The sequence below is a fragment of the Pteronotus mesoamericanus genome, unplaced genomic scaffold, assembly GCF_021234165.1.
Source record: "Pteronotus mesoamericanus isolate MK-2021 breed Mesoamerican mustached bat unplaced genomic scaffold, CSHL_Meso_final scaffold_174, whole genome shotgun sequence".
Classification (NCBI taxonomy): Eukaryota; Metazoa; Chordata; class Mammalia; order Chiroptera; family Mormoopidae; genus Pteronotus; species Pteronotus mesoamericanus.
In genome coordinates this window covers 21,494,771-21,507,698 of record NW_026555309.1, presented here as the reverse complement: position 1 = coordinate 21,507,698, position 12,928 = coordinate 21,494,771, and the positions used below count along the sequence as shown (strand labels likewise).

The window sequence follows — 12,928 nt, the reverse complement described above, 5'->3', positions numbered from 1 at the left end:
GCCTGTAATACCAAACTATGACCAGGAATGCTTAGGCTGTAGACTTTTGCTTCTGTGAAGGACATACAGAGAAGCCACTTTCTTGGGACATGTGCCTTCCTGGACTCCACTATGATCCAGTGTAACATGATGCATGTTTTCCTGGACTACTACACGGAGGCTGAGGACAACATATCCCAGATCCTGAAGGAGAGAGTTGCTGTGAAAGAATGGCGGCTCTGAAACCCCTAAGAGCAGATTCCAAAGAGGACAGAGAACTGTGGGCACAGCTGGCTTAAGAGCAGATAAGGATATGGGAAACTTCTGGACATGTTTTTGGCTTATAGCCTGATGGGGAGCAATGGAATTAAGCACTGTGTCTCAAGGGAGAACAGGGATCCAAGCAGAAGTGCTCTCAGCCTCCCTGAGGTTGGAATCCTATAAACGAAAACCTGTTTCCCTGACACTAATTGTTGGGTCATTGATCAGGATGCCACATGAACAAGCCTGGTGTGCTTAGTTATAATTCTGTTAAACAATGTATAGTTGATGACACATTTTTATACCTCCTCTCTCCCAAAAGATGACAGGTAATGAAATCAATTGTTAAGTCCTTCCTGATGATACTGTTAAATGATCTGAACTGCAGCTGTAATAATATGAGCTATCACAGTAGATGTCACTATCATACCATTTAGAGTTCTAGAAAATCTCTTCTATCCAACAAAGGATTTCAAGAAATTAGAAAAAGGACTGTATTTTCTCATTACAAATACCTGCCCTATCTTATGTCACTGAGCTTTTATCAGAATCAAATAAAATGATACCATGATAATTCTAAAAACATGATCCAGAAATGTTTAGGAAAATTACAGAATGTCCTATAATTCCACTTTTTAAATGGAGCCCTCTCTGGAGCCTGTTTGGAGATAAGGAGGAAAAGATGCCTTCCATGTTTGGTACTGTGTTGTACATACTTCTCATTCATTATCTTAATTCTCATGCCCGCCCTATAATCTATCTAGGTAGTAATACTCAAAGAGGTTAGTCATTTACCAAGGTCACAAAACTAGAAAACAGGGTTCAAATTTCATTCTATTTGACTATAACGACCATGTTATTTCTATTGTGTCACGCTAGGAGAAAATCTTCTGCACCCAAGCCTACCTGAGATCTCCTATTTGAAGAGAGATCCACACATAGCCTTAAGCCCTTTTTCATGCCATGTCTGACTCCAGGCTCAGAGTACCCATAGGCTAAGTGAATTCTGCTACTAGATAAAGGGGATCTGGACTTCATCCAGCCTCCAAAACTACTCTGTCTCTTATAACAAATAATGATTCCTCCAAACAGAAAAGCATTTGTTTTTAAATTAGAGATTCAAGGGACCTGGCATTCAACAGCACAAACTTTGGAATCTCTCATAGCTAAAACCCTGGCGCCACCCTACCCCTTTACTAGTTTCCTCATCTGTAAAGTAGAATATAAATCTCAAAAAATTGTTGAAAGGAATAAAGAAAATGGTGTATCTAGATCTTCTCCTTTCCATTAGCCCTCCCTTCCTAAGGGTGACTGTGTTAGCTGCTGTCCCAAGCTGTCCTGCCTCCAAGGCTGTTCCCAATATGCCAGATGGGAAATATCTTGTTTACTGAATACTTCACAAATGCCACTATTATGCATTTACCACACTATCTTCCCTCTTTTTCAGTAACATACTTGCCTCTTCACCATACTGGGAAATCCTGAAGGACCAGAATCATATCATCTCTGAAGCCCTAAAAGCCAACATGCACAATTAATAAAGACCTGTTTTATGAATCAATGAAATGTAATTATAAGGGGGACTCAATTAATCAAAATGTCTAATTAGAGAAAAAATAAGGACCAAAAAAATTATGATCATTTTTATTCAGAGGCTTTAAGAAAACAAATTCTAATTTTAGTTTATAACTTAAAAATCCGTTAAACTGCAGATGACTAAGCCTCCGTCTTTGTTATTTAAGGGTGAACCCAGTCAAAATACAAGAGAGGGCTTGAGGAAAAAACTTATCTGTACTTTACAAAGCCATGGCCTCAGTTTTTCATCCCCTAGTCAAAGCAAACTATAAAAAGGGCCTACAGGAAAGACAACCTTACTTAAACTTAAATATCTAAGGATTAATGTAAGAACTGCCCATGAGGACAGTATCAATAGGTCTTTTGTAAAATCCCTGTTTTCTTTGTCTTTAAATATGTCCACTGTTACCTGTCATCTATTGAAATCACACACACACACACACACACACACAAACTCTCCTTGAAATTTAAGAACAATTTAAGCTCAGTTGCAAACAATTTATTTTTGCAGATGAATACACAGTGTAGATGATTTTTTGGTCAAAAAATGAAATCCATTTGCTTAACACACTTCCCTTCTTATTTCAATTGCATGGAAACAGAGTCAAAATTGGTGTCCACTGGTTATCATCTCATCAAGAGACTGGGCACCTCCCTCCACTTACTCTAACTGCTTCAAATGACTTCTTCTTTTTTAAAGATTTTACTTATTTTTAGAGAAGAGGGAAGGGAGGGAGAGAAACATCAATGTGTGGTTGCCTCTCAAGCACCCCCCACTGGGGACCTTGCCTGCAACCCAAGCATGTGCCCTGCCTGGGAATCGAACCAGCGACCCCTTTGTCGAACAGGCCGACATTCAAACCACTAAGCCACACCAACCGGGGCTGTTTTTATTCCTATTTATTTTTGTTTCATCTCATACTTTGGAAGTCAGGCAAAAATACAGGCAAATCATATGTTAAACAAAAGAGAAAATTATTAAAAAGGTATACCAATTAAATGTTGGAGTTTCTCAAGATTAAGATCTAGGTCTAAGTTCTCTGTTCTATGTGTGTATGAATGTGTGCATATATATTATAGTTTCTCTCTTCATGATCTTATCTATACTCAAGGTGATTTCCAGTCTAGATGCTGAACACTCTCCCAAATTTGTATCTCCAGCTCAAGCCCCTCCACTGCTTCTAGAGCTGTACCAACAAGTCTCCACAACTGACTACAGGACACTTCCAATTGGGTGTCTCAAAAGCACCTAAAAACCAACATTTCTAGTCAAACTCATAACTTCTCCCAAACCTGATGGTACTCCAGTGCTTCCTGAGCCAGCACAGGTGCCAGTTAGAACTGTCAAATGTCATCAAGACAGCAGGCAATACTTATTGGGCACTTCCTGTCTACTAGCACCAATCAAAACACTTTACACATGTATTAAGTCACTTAGTACTTTTAAAACAATCCTATCAGATGGGTAGTAGTTACAAATGAAAAAACCAAGGCAAAGAAAGTGCCGCATACATTATGAGATATATCACATACATATTCATGTCATATATCATGAGAGCATATATTACATGCACATGTATATTGTGTATATATGTATACATTACATGTATATTACATGCAAAAATAAATGTATTATATGCTTTTATAGCACGTTCCTGAGGGACATTTTTTATTAATGTCTCTCTCCCAAATAAACTGCCCATTAGGGTAAGTGGAAACACTGATAGTTTTTGTTCAAAACTGCACCTCAGTATTTGTCACAGAGGCTGGCATGCAGAACCTCAAAAAGTTATTTGTTGAATATTCTTGAATGAATAAATAACTGAGAGGATTAAACGAGGTAATATAAAGTACCTTACTTATAATCGGTTAGCTCCCTTCACTTCCCCTGTATTTTTCAAAAATCAACTTCATTGAAATATAATTTATATACAATAAAATACACCCATTACAATGACCCAGTTCCATGAGTTATTAACAAATGTATACATCTGTGTAACTACCACCAAAACCAAGTTTAAGGACATTTCTGTCATCCCAAAGCCTTCCCTCACACCAAGTCCCAGTTAGTCCCCACTCTACTGCCAGACCTGGGCAAAATGCTAATCTGCTTTCTGTCACACTATAGATTACTTCTGCCTGATCTAGAATTTCATTGCAAATTCATGGAAGTATACATTATGTCCTTTTATATCTGCCTTCTTTTGCTCAGCATGCCTTTGACATTTGTCCATGTTGAGTGTATCCACAGTTCCTTCTGTTTATTGCTTAGCATTCCATTACATGAATGTATTATTTTGCTTATCTATTCATCTGTTCATGGAAATTTGGACTGTTACTGGTTTGGGACCATTAACAAAGGTGCTATGAAAAAATATTATTTCATTTCTTTCAGATAAACATCTAGAAGTGGAATTTGAGTTGACTGGTTAGCACATATTTAACTTCATAAGTTAAATGTTTTAACTTATAACGCCGTTTTCCAAACTAACTGTAACATTTTATGTTCCCATTAGCAAAGTATGCAAATTCCAGTTGTTTCACATGCTCTCCAAACACTTAGCTCTAAGACTTCAATTCCAATGCCTAACATACCAATTTTTTCTTTTATAATACAGGGTGGGGCAAAAGTAGCTTTACATTTGTAAGTACACAAAACAAAGTTTATTCTCGTATTATTTATTATTGTATTATTTTCCATATGAACTGTAAGCCTACTTTTGCCCAGCTCTGTATATACTTTCTGTGGCGTATGAAAAATACACCTCCCAGGAACTAACTTTGAAAGATACAGACTGACCTTCAGGCATCCCAGCTCTGGGAGCTGTGCTGGCCTTCCAGAATGACAAAGACCAGGATGACACGCACCAGACCACTGACTGACCAGTTCGAGGTCCTTGAGGTCCTTACCATAATGGACTGTGTGATGTGCAGGTAAAGAACTTCTCCACTCTCTGCCCTTAATCTCACTGTTCTGCTTTCCTTCTCCCTCCTTATAAAAACCTCTGCCTGCACCACGATGTTAAGATGGGCTGAGATAAGAGTTTCCCATCTTCTCAGATTGCTGGCATCTGAATAAACCCCTTTCATTTTCACCAGCAAAGGAAAAAGAAGTGTCAAAGTCAACGAATTTATCTTGCTTGGACTTCACTAAGCTTCTTTGATCTGTTTATAGTTTTCATCAAATTTGAAAAAATTTCATCCATTATTTTCTTTTTTTTCTGCTTCCCTTTCCCTTCTTTTGAGAAGAAGTTACAAGTCCAACTACCTAGTATTGTCACATAAGTCAGTGAGCTTCTACACATTTTTTTTAGTTGTTTTATTCTCTGCACTTCAGTTTGGATGCTCTCTTGCTGTATATTTTAATTTGCTCACCTTTTCTTTAGAATAATCTGATATTCATCTCATAAAGTGAATTTTTCACTTTAAATATATTTTTCAGCTTTACAAGTTCCATTTTTTAAACCTTCCATTTCTTTCCTCATTATGTGCATGCTTTCTGTTACATCACTGACCACAGTATAACTCACAATGTTACAATGCTGATCACTAGATTTTGTTGTCCTCCTTTTTTAAGAACGCTGTACTTTGTTCTGTCAGGTAGTCAAGTCACTTGAGGATCAGCACGATCCATTCAAGGCTTGTTTGTAAACTTTGTTTGGGTGGTCTAGGGCTGCACTCCAGGGCTAATTTAGCTCTAATACTAAGGCCTGATCTTCTGGGGATTCTACTGAATGCTCTAGGTATTCAACTATTCAAATGCCTCTCAGCCCTATGAGCCCTGAAAATTATTCAGTTTAAAGCTCTCCAGGCATGTTTTGCTATCCCTTCTGCAGAGGCCCCATACAGATTCCTGTCTAGCTCCCTCCTCTGCCAACCTGACCTGCAAATTCCAGGCAGAGGAGCCTTCCCCAGCTCCAGTGTCCTCAACTCAGCAAGACATGCTTTGCTTGGTTTCCCTTCCTAAACCATGGTCCACAAAGTGACCAGGCAAAAAGCCAGAGGGATTTATAGAGCTCACTTCATTTGTTTCTCGTCTCTCAGTTCCTATACTGTCCGTTACCCAACATCTGGAAGCAGTTTTTTCACATATTTTGTTCAGTTTTCTAGTTTTTTATGGTGGGAAAGCAAATATGTTACCAGTTATTCCATCATAGCCAGACATTAAAGTCTTACCTAGTTTTGTTGAATGAACTATTCATTTTTGGTTTTGCTATCGAATTGCTGTTTGTTTCTATGCTGGGATTCGGCTACAACATCCAAGTCTCTCAGCCCCGTGTTTTAACATTTAATAGAAAACAGGAGTAACAACAACAGAACATGAAAAATGTAACAAGCCTAGGTTGAATGACTGTAGTAATACTGTATGAAGAACAAAGCAAAACAATGAACATACATTGTTTTGATAAGGAGAAAATAATGCTCATTTTCATTAAAAATAAAAACATGCAGTCTGAGTGAATGTCCCACACATGCACATATGTATCACTGATTTGCAGATGTACGGCAAGCTATCATGATAAAATATGTTTATTTTAAAGCATTAATAAAGATGTAACTTGCCATCATTCATATGTCCTTAATCCAAAATTATATCACATGACAGCCCAAAAAAGTGTTGTGATTAAAAGGGCGGTAGGGGAACAATTTCTGAGGCAGTTTCTCAATATTTACCATGAGCCATAAATATGTGCCCACATTTGGCCCAGGTTTTTCCAACTTTAAGAAAGGAAACAAGGATATATAAAGGTGTTAACATTAAATTACTTTTTAAAAAACTGTTAAAGATTACCTCCTGGGAGTGGATTATGTTTGTTTACATTCTTTCTGTATATTTTTTCTTAATTTTTAAACAATAAATTACTACAGGTAAGCACCAAAAAAAAAAAACCTCCACAAAATATCCACTTTAAAAAAAAAAAAAGGTAGGGTGTACCCTCTCACTTGAAAACATTGAAAAATTTAGAAACCACTCACTGAATGGCATGGTAAAAAAGAACTCTGGTGATAATACAAAAGGGAAGGACAAAGATGGTTAGTAGTAGCTATGTCTGAAGCATGAGATCAAGGCTGGTAACAGCCTTTTTATCTCAGAGGGAATTACAGCCAGAGAAAACCCAAATGCCAACTTCAGGGAGCACACTGCAATGGCTAGAGCACTGCACTGAGAATACGAAGGCTTAGAATCTAATCTCAATTCTGTATATCGCTGTCTGCACAAATTCCATTTGTGAAATCAGAGGACTGGATTATGATATCCAGGATCTTGATCTGCTCCTATATACCATGAATCTATCCTGGGTGAGACCCAAGACTCTTTTTTTTCTATTTTCTTGTTAAGTATCTCAGGTAATTCAGATGATAAGCCAGGTTTCAGAACCACTGTACTAAAATAGGCATTTCTGTTATTATAGTGATTATATAATGAATGTTACAAGAAACAGCAAATATTCTTTAATAAGATGGGTGAATGCCATATCATCAAGAATGACACTATTGTTAGCCCTATAAAACAGAAATGATTTTCTGTGGAGTTTAGAAACCTTAAATATTATCAACGGACTTATTGCATGCTGTCTCTGGAAGCTTACAAACCTAAAAACAAGTGAAAAGCAGTATGATACCTAAAGTCAAGTACAGGGCAAAACAAAAGCTGGGTAAACTCTTCCATTGCTCAAGAAATGCACAATTTTATTTAATTTATTGAGGACAGAATACAGGGGATTTTAAATATTAGAAAATTTCTTGTTACTTCTGGTAAAGGTGGATAAATTGGTGAACACAGTGAGGAGAGCCCTGCATACCTATTAAAGTGATCATCAGAACCTCCTGAGTTCTGAGAGACTTCCTCTCTGCCACAGGCAACTCAGCAACCACCCAAGAAGTCAACAATTCCTTCCATGCCACGGGATTCCCTGAATCTAGAGTCACAGCTCCCAAAATATTACTTCCCTTTTCTTTCAGACTGGTATTTTAGAATACTGAACCACAATACCATGTTTCATTAGATTCTAAGTAGGAATGTCCAACCTGAGGAGAATGGCTATGAATGTGGCCCAACACAAAATCGTAAATTTACTGAAAACATTGAGCTTTTTGTGATTACATGTCACAATGTATTTAATGCATGGACCAAGACAACTCTTCTTCCAGTGTGGTGCAGATGCCAAAAAGCTGGACACATTAAGAAGATGCTGAAATCTCTAACACAATGTATTCTAACCTGACATTCATCAAGTGAAAGACTAAAAACATGTTCATTTTCCTCAATTCGTCACTGTAGTAAGCTTGAGATTCTGTTTACTGGTAATGGCACCCACTTATTGAATAGATACTATGTAATAAGCACTTTATGCTAAGCAATTTTGTATTTAATTCTTTCAAAGATATTATCACCACCCCCACTTGTAGATGAGAGAAGTTAATAAAATTACTTGCCCAAGGTCACACAGCTAGCAACTACGTACACTTTATACACTACTTATTAAACTACTCTTAACTTCCATATTCCCAACATGCAGGAGAGTGTCTGTCACTAACGAGCACTCAGCTATCTATCTGTCCAACAAATAAATGATGACCACAGTGTTCTGCAACCAAATGGTACCTCTCTCTTCCAGGAGCTTGGAAATGGAGCATTTTAGGTCGTCCCAATATGAGGGTCACTGCCAGCATTGAGTGAATGGGGGCTAAATAAGGGACTGTCCAAATGCTAATAGCACCAATTGACAAACACTAACCTATAGGCTCATTCCTACAGACAGCCTTTCATGGTAAAGTTAATCCGCCTGTTAATCAGCTTAATTTACAAGTAACTTCCTTTTTATTGATAGCTTGTTTAAATATCCTAAAAGACATATCAATCTCTTTTTTACATAACACTATTTTTGCATTTACGTGGCATTTTATTTTCAAATACACATTTGTATCACTCTAAATACAGAGCTATGCTCCATCTTTTATCTTATGATGGAACTCTCCTCCTGCCCACCTGGATCCTGTTAGATTTGCAAGACAATATAACATTTTAAGTATATTTGCCACTGGAAAATCATTCTGCTTCATTATCAAGAATACAGTTTGAAATTCCTACTTCCAAGAGTCATTCATTAACAGGAAATTTTAGATTGCCCTGGTTCATCACCTAAGCTATCTTTCCAAAGGCATTATGTTATTGGTTTCTTTGTCTTAAAAACATCAGTGAAATGGGGATTTAATAGGAATTAGTTTACAACTAAAACTGTACAAAAATCCACATCCAAAGAGTGAAAAAGATCTACTCTTGCAGACAGATCAGAACATAAACAAGAACAAAATTTAATTACGAGGTACTTAGTTACACAACTGTAGCTACCACTGAGCAGATTCAAGTTCAAAAGGAAGACTGACTGTTCAGAGACTAGTGGACTATAAGGAGATACTTTTGCAAAGGTTTATTCTGGCATTTCAGTTTTGTTCTTTTGTTAATGGAATTATTTCATAAATTGGGGGGAGACGTGAAGGTGGGGAGGGAACCAGAGAATCAGACTTCTCAAGCCCAAAAGTCCCTTTTTAGGTTGTAAAAACTAATGTAAATGAGGCTCCTGAAGACTACTATGTCAAAAAATAAAAATGAGCATTTCCTGCACAGTTTTAAAAGCAGAATTACTCTAACCATCTAGCTTTCAGCATTTACCTTGGTCAGACCCCAAACACTGTTTTTTTTCTTAGATTTTATCTAGTCTAGTCCCTGTAAGACATACCAAAAGATGAAAAGATCCAGGAATTCTGAGACACAACCCTGAGGCTCAGTCTTCAGCACGATCTGAGACTTGCTTATTACAAAAAGAACCCAATGACAACCTGAGCACTTTCAGCTCACCTTGGCTGTTCATTATCACCTCCAACTGAATAGTTTTACCCAAGTTCCCAAGCTTACAGAGACCAGTTTTTAAAGCACTGACCACCAGCAGCCAAATCCCTGGAAGCTGTCCTACTAGAAAAAGTTCACCTAAAGTTCTGAATCAAAGATTACAGTGCATTTCAAGAAACTCACCATTCTCTCTAGATGTGACTGTGTTAAGCACTGTGTAGGTAATCAGGAACAATACACCAGCTACCATGGAAGTCATGCCAGACTTATTAGACAAATCACTTTATCTATTTCCTAGTTCCAAAGTCCTAGATAAGTTCCTATTTATACAATGAAAAGCATTTTCATCTACTTCCCTCAAAGACCTGTGCAAATATAGATAGAAAGTAGTCGAGTCCTCCCTGTGACTATTGTTCAATGAAAGAAATTCTGGAGTAGATGACATTACCAAAGCATAAATTTGGAAGGCCAAAACACATTTTTGCAAGTAAGTCGTTCATCAACCCCAAAATGAACCAGCTCCCACTGCGTGCTTCAGGACTGTTATGGGGTAGTTATAACAACCCTCAGTGAAGGGTGCAAAGAGAATCATTCTTTTCCTTTCCCAAACCCTTAGCCTCTAAAAGTTAGTATAGTTAAACATTCTCTTTAATTACCTTTGGGAAGAGATAATGTATCTTCCCTTCCAATCTTTCAGAAAAGTTTCAGCTGCATTGCCATCTCTTGGTGAAACTACAGTGTCATCCTGAGGTGATTTCTCATTTACTAGTCTTGCATCCTCCACCTTCTGAACAAAATTTTCCCTCCAAATCCACGTCTGAGTCACTTCACTGCCTAAAATCTTCACTGGCTTCCCTCTGTTTTTAAGAATTAAAGCCCGGCTGGGCCTGACCCCAGGCTCCCCAGCTACCTGCCCGTCTTACATGGTTCCCTCTGGATTCAGCCATGCTAGTCCTCCTACAACTTCTCAAAAGCTTTATTCCTCCTCACATCTCAGGGCATTAACATGCTGTTCCCTCACCCTGGAATGACTTCACTTATACCTTCACTTCCTTTTCAGATGTCACTTCAAACGTCATAGCCTGCAAAAAGCCTTTCCTGAACCTTTTATAAAGGCCATGTCCTTTATGAATTCTTTCACATCACTGTCATTCCTTCACAGCAAATATCAGACTTTTACGATTATTTATGAAAAATCCATCTCCTCTGCTTGACTATAAGCTGTATGAGACCCTGTCTGTTTTCTAAATCCCAGCATCAGCACAGAACCTGGTCAACAGCTCAACATGTATTAGTTGAATGAAAAGTACATAAATCGTTCAAAAGTCTTCATTACCTGACCCCAACTTTATTTCCCGCTTCTCCGTAATTCAAATTCAGCACAAAAATAGACTTTTGACTCTCCTAGAAGCACTTTCCCCCCATCTTCAGGCCTTCACATCCTGCGGCTTTCCCTGCCTAGAAATTTCTCCCCATTTCACTCCACCTGTTCAAATCCCACTGGCTTGCTAAGACCTAACCAGCTATCGTTCCTCCAGGACATTTCGTGATAGTGCCAGTTCATACCTCTCTGCCTGCTCCACAATTCCAAAGCACTTAGCATTCTTTCTGATAATTACATATAACCTCATAGTACCTCAGTGTGTCATGTGTGTGACTTATCTCCCCAAGACTGATGCAGACTCCTACTGAACTGTTTACATCTCACTCCTCCACTCCTGGAGCACTACTAAGCACTGAGTGCTCCCTGGAATGTTTTTCCCCTAACATACCATATTTTACGTCTTGAGAGAATATTAGCTACCCCTAACTCCTGTCAGGTGATCCAATTTACTTTATGTGATTCTCCCCTCAAGTTTCTTTTTAGGGGTTTCTTGCCTGCCCTTCTCCCTTTCTAATAAACTGAATTCTCTGGATTCTTGTTTTCCCCCTGCCTACGAGGACTCTGCGTCCTCTATGAGGGACCCCTACACGGAGGGGCTCCCAGCCCCTTTGAACTGCCTTCTGCCTGTACCCAGTAAAGGCTCCTGCGCTAGCTGGGGCCTCACACACATCAGCCCAGGTCCTCACTTGGACTACTCATCAATCATCCCCATCAATCGAGGGGGCTTGGATACGCTGTGACCGCCCCCCCAAACGCGTCCAAAGAAAAATGTGTGCCTCTGCCATTGAATATCCCCTATGGCCCTTTCGCTTTTCCCCTTCTTCCTCTTCTCAAGAGAGGGAACCTGAGCCCAAGGTTCGAAGAACCGGTGCCGAGAAACCAGTCACAGCCACCCTGCCAGTTCCAACGCCACAGCTTCGGCCCCCGCGCCGCCCCCATCCTTCCCAGCCTTCCCAGCCGGCGACCGCAGCGCAAGGTTCGACCTGGCCAGGACGCCCACCGGGGTAGCCATCGCTCACTGACCCAGGAAGGTGTCAAACGAGGAACTGGCAGCAGTAACAGGTACGGAGGCGGGCAGCCTGGCAGACGTTAACGGCTCAGCGCTCCATCCCTCCCAGACCTAAGCTCCGGCCTCAAGGCTTCCTCGTCCTCAGCGCCCAAGGAGCAAGTCACGTGCCATCCGGAGCAGTCAGCTGACCGCGGCGCGCGCCGTTCCGCCTACGCGCGCGCTACTGCGCAGCCGCAGCCTCTCCCACGACCTCCGAAGAAGGGCGGGGCCGGGAGAATCAGTGGGATCTGGGAGACCCGGGACTCGGGGCAGGCGCTCAGTTCCGTAGTGGGTGGAGTTTCCCGCTGCGCCAGGGTCTGGGCGGAGTCTCGTTCGCCCCCGATAAGTGTCACCCCCGGCATCCCTAAGGTTGTCTCACTTTTTCAGTTTTCTGTGGATTAGTATTCTACACGGTGTCCGTCACTCGGGGTTTTGTTCAGACAGCCCCGTTTTCTGAGTAATGTCCTTACTGGTTCACTTAAGCTGATTGACATTTTCCTTCCAGCTTTCTTGAAGTTAATTCCATAAATGTTCGCGGAGCATTTATCGTGCACTAGCCATTGAGCTAATTTTTTTAAGGATTATCTACCGGAGCGAATCCCTCCTAGAGCATGTTATCTAGATACGTTATTTAGTTCAGGAGTAGGTGTAGTTTGTGATAAACGTAAATAGTTGAAACCACATCAGAATGGGAAACCAAGGAGGGTTTCAGGACAAAGGCCGGGACAGGAGAAAGCATCTTTTGCAGGGAGGAGAGGGGAGCAGGGAAGGTCGCAAGCTGCTCTTCTATACCCTGTGTCTTTCATTGGCATTGGACGATAGATGGTAT

The 12,928-nt window shown here is 40.0% G+C and overlaps 1 protein-coding gene across 1 annotated transcript in view; it reads right to left on the bottom strand.

Annotated features, from left to right (window-relative positions):
* The window catches only part of ATP6V1C1 (ATPase H+ transporting V1 subunit C1), a 39,913-nt gene extending 27,681 nt beyond the window's left edge, over positions 1 to 12,232 (bottom strand). Inside the window, exon 1 of the mRNA XM_054590354.1 lies at positions 12,075 to 12,232. The gene's annotated coding sequence lies outside the window, so the exon portion shown is untranslated. The remainder of the gene's footprint in view (positions 1 to 12,074) is intronic.
* Positions 12,233 to 12,928: the final 696 nt, after the last annotated feature.